Below are 4,855 nucleotides of genomic sequence, written 5' to 3' on the forward strand. Positions count from 1 at the left end.
CCCCCACCCCCACCCCCACCTCCACCCCCCACACTGCAGCTGCAGCTCAGCCTTCCGGATTAGCCCTCCCCCAGCAGCACCTGCGGGGAAGACCTTCTCAACCAATTCCAAACCAACTCTCCCTCCCCCTCTTCCAACCTCAGGACCCTTGAGTCTCTTCCCCAACTGCAAACGCTAGCTGAGCCCTTGTTCACTTCTGGTGGGAAAAGAGACGGAAGCATTTACTTAATCCCACTGAGGTTTAATGCTCATTTAAAGGGATTTGAACTTGATTCTCCAGTAAATGGTCAAACTTGGATTTGAACACAAGTCCAGCAGATTCCAATTGTGCCCTCCCTCACCGCCCCCACCCCCCATCCTGCTGCCTCCCGCTGTCACCTGGACTCTCCCTTGGGCCTGGTGACCATACGTTTTTAAAAAATAATAAACTAAAGCATATTTTCTGAGAAGGATGAGGGCCCTCAGGAAGTGAAGTAATAGTTAAGTTGACTTTTTAAAAAAGATTTTATTTATTTATTTGAGAGAGAGGGAAAGCGTGCATGAGCAAGGGGCAGGGAGGGGCAGAGAGGGAGGGAGAAGCAGACTCCAAGCTTATTGGGGAGCCAGACATGGGGCCCGATCCCAGGACCCTGGGATCATGACCTGAGCCAAAGGCAGACGCTTCACCGACTGAGCCACCCAGGCGCCCCTAAGTTGACTTTTATAAGAAACACAGCACAACGGTCATCATGCCAGTCAGAGCACTGCCCCACACCACCAGGCCCCGTGTGGGTCCCCCCAGCATGGGGACTTCACTAGTGAGCCCATTTATCATAGCCCCTCCCCTCTGTCAACACAACTCTTTTGCTCCTTCAAGATGCAGCTTCCTACAAAACAAAGTTGGGGCCCATTTCTCATCTCACCCCCCAGCTCACTTAGAGGGAGCCCCAGAGCCAGGAGAAGGGCCCTGCTCCCTCCCCTGGCACTTAGTGCCCACGCACCCTTGTCCAGGATGTTGAGCATCAGTCTGATAACAGGGGCTGAGAAGGGCTGAAGGGACTCCGAAGTGCTGTAGTGCTGTTAGGAGGATTAAGTTAGTTTACATTTATCAAGCACTTAGAACAGCATGTGTAGCGCCCAAACCTGTATTCTGGGTTTGTTAAATAAACACACAAAGGGGCTTCATGTAAAGCACCACCCCACAATGGGCCACTTTGGCCTGAAGATGATTTTGAATTAAAAAGGAGTCAAGTCCAGCAGACTCAGAAAAAGCTCTTTGCCTCCCCGCCCCCAACTGCCTAAAAATAATTTAGATAGAGAACCTGCTTCAGGAAGCGAGGTATCACTGTAGATAAGGACAGCAGGATATGAACAGGGTGTAGTAGATAGGGAAGAACTTAACAAGGCCTGTTTGGTCAGAGTCCTCTATGTCCCGTTGTTTCTGTACGGCCCAGCAAACACTTGTTAACCCAACACTGACCCTTTTTCAACTTCCTGTGAAGTGCATTCCTTCCCTTTGAAGTCCCAGACCTCTACCCCCTTCTCCTTAGTTCAGAATGACACATGCATGTCAGTTTGCCTATCTTTGGAATTTCCGTGTCTTTGTGGATTCCTCGTGTGTGCACCATTAAATGTGATTTTCTCCTGTTAATCTGCCTCAAGTCAATTTGATTCTTAGTCCAGCTAGAAAAACCCTGGAGGGGACGGAAAACTCTTGCTCCCCATCCGCATCTAGAAGAGTACTTAGCATATTATGTACCTAATGTAGAAAGATATATTTTAAAAGGTAAAAATCATGCCTCTCATGCAAATAGAAAATGAAAACACATCAAAGGTTTTATCAAATTCATTAAGGGGGGAACCAGGATGACCTTTTAACTAGCTCAAAAAAGAATTAAAAAAAAAAAAAACACACATATATGGTATTAAAAAACAAAACTTAGCGGAGGACAGGTTAAAAACCTTATTGGCTTTATTCAGATACTCCATGCACCCAGCAGACAGGAAAGAACTCTGAGAGCTGTACAAAATGAAAGACTATTCTAGGCAGAAGGGGGTAGAACAAGGACATTAGACCAGACCAAAAGTAAATTGCTTATTGCAAGGTTACTCTCCTTTAGGGCATGGCAGGGATCGACCCGGCAGATTACTGAACTAATGCTGATGAGGTGATTCCTGACAGTCTAGTTTAAGATTCCATTTCTCCAAGAGCTGAAACAGTCATTCAGTGGTCTCGGTGTGTTGACGTGGGACTTCGCATAAGCGACTCTATTTGGGGCCGGTTGTCTTGTTTTTAACAACAGGCAGTAAGGAATGCTAAAATTAACTTACAAAGAGTGGCAAACCAGGTCTGCTCCCAATGCCCGGTTGGTCCCTTCACGTTCCCTCTGCCCTCGTTGGTTTTGAAATCACTGAAGAGGACCATTATGTAAGAAGCCAGATCCTAGAAGTTCAGGGTGGCCCCAAAACGTTCCTGTGTATTTGGCTGAACGGCTTGGGGCTTCAGTACACGGCAGGCATTCTGAACTGCTGGCCAGCTGCCCTGAACTCCCATCACCGTGTACTGAAGTAACCTCCTCCAATGACAGCCTCAGAGAAGAGGTCTGGGCTGGGCCCGTGGGCACGCAGAGGCTCTCAAAGGGAGAGGATTGCTCCAAGAATGAGAAACAGCAGAAGGAAGAGGGGAGCAGGGAATGGGGCCCCTGGCCCATGGCCACAATCTTTTGGTGTTTATAGCTCCCGTTTTGAGAAACTTGGGTACATCCCTACTAGGGAACTAGTTTGGAAAACAAACAAACAAAACAAGGAATTCCAGAGGGACCTTTCTGGGCTCCCACTGATTTGCCTTCTTCCCACTTTCCAGACAAATCTTGAGATTCCCTACTCGCTTTTCCAAGCCAACCCCAGTCAGTCCCCAAATCCAGATCCTAAGAGGTATTGATACAATGGGAGAAAAAAAGGTGCTCGAGTACTTTGAAACCCTGTGCATTCATGTGTAATCTGCTTTGATGGATACTGAAAGTTGGTACAGTTTCTGCCTTAGGAAGGTAGAAAACAATGGAGCTTTGAATAATGAAATGTTCATCACCTTGTGTGGATAAAACTTCCAGATGATCCTATGGTTAAAACAGTGCCATCCCATGAACAAAGACTAGCAAACAGGCAAGTTTCTCTGTACCTTCTCCCTGGCCGCACTGATGATGAAAAGCGTTGTCCCTGTCTGCAGGACACATAGATCCATCTGGTAAGTGCCCCATTCCTTACATTTTTGTAAGAAAAGAAAAACAAAAGGAGAGGCAGCATATTGGTAATTACAATACAATGGGCTTTAAAATATCTATTCTACCTATAGAAACTCAAAGGAATCTATAACGGTTTCTACAGATTTACCATATTCATCAGTGTTTGTTGCTAAAATGATACTCTGGGGAAGGCAATAGAGCGAGGCCAAGGTCTGGCAACATAAAAACCATTCCGGCCCACGTGAAAGAAACTGTAAAGACAACTACTTCCCTATAATTGCAGTAAGAGATGAGAAGAAATGATATGTTTAACTAGAGTCATGTGCCCTCTCAGACCAGTGGCATCCCCCCAAATCAGTCCCTGGCCTTGCCCTCTATGCTCTATCCTTGACCCTCAAAAACTGGCAGCTGGTCATCTGGTTTCTGGCAGCCGGGTGGCCGCCAACGGTCCTCGTGCAGAGAGACAGAAAATGCACACCCTTCCCCAGGATGCCCAGAAATAACCAGGGCAGTTATGATATCCGACAGCCATAATACTCTTCCCTGAAGAAATAGAGCATGTAAGTTTCTCCACGTGCCTGGAGTTTATTGCATTATCTCACCGCAAGCCCCTGACCGGTTGAAGAAGCCTTGTCACAACACGGCACATGTTGAAACGAAACTCAGATAAACCAAATTTGAAATCATTCCCCAGTCCGGGCGGTGTAAAAAAGTAGAGAACTGCGGCAACCCCTCAGAATACGTCCTCCCCTTTTAGAAACTGGAGCACTTTGCTCTGCGGGCCTGGGTGTAGACAACGAAGCTGAAGAAGGCCAGGGCCTCTTCCCCATGGAGGAGACCTTTGCCCTGGGACAGACGGGGCACAGGGAAGATGACAGTCGGGTCCCACCAAGCTTCAGACACAAACTGCCGGTCACCTAATACCAGGAATGCCCCAACAAAGCTCAAAGAGACAAAAGAAGAGTGGCAAAGAAAGCAAAAGAGAGATCAGTTGCCGGTATAGTACAGTAAAAAGAGTAAAATAGCACAGAAGCTGGCATGCGGTGGGCTGTGCGCAGCTGTCTCTGCCACTCCCCCCCCCACGCCCTCCGGCCCTGGGTGGGCCCAGAAGAGACGAGATCTATTTGTCTAGAAGGCCATTGTACAAGGCAACAGATGAGCGTCGCAGGCCGTTATGATTTCCAAGACTGCAAGGATTTCCCAGAAGAATGGAAACAGAGTGCTTGAATTACTTCAAAATGGCTTTTGACAGTAATAGAAGGTCTCAGCCCGAGTTGTCTTCCGTTTACATAAGGCTTAGGAGAGGATCAAGGAAAGCAGGATCTGGAGACTGGTGGGGAGAATGAGAAATCCGTGTTCTCACTCTTGACAACTCCCAGCATGTGCAGCCTTCCTCTCTCACACACACAGGCTCACACAAGTGCACTCGCACACACGAACACGCGGCACGTCCATACACACGCCTATGCACACTCACACCCACACTCGTATACGCTCACACACGCTGAACACACCCTCGCACTCTTTCAGACCCCACACCCACAAGCTCACACACATCCAGGCACCCTCACAGGTGCTACGCTCATCTCCCAGGAGGGGACACGTATTCTCACGGAAATAATGTAGTGGCCATA

Source organism: Mustela nivalis, assembly GCF_964662115.1.
Source record: "Mustela nivalis genome assembly, chromosome: 4".
Classification (NCBI taxonomy): domain Eukaryota; kingdom Metazoa; phylum Chordata; class Mammalia; order Carnivora; family Mustelidae; genus Mustela; species Mustela nivalis.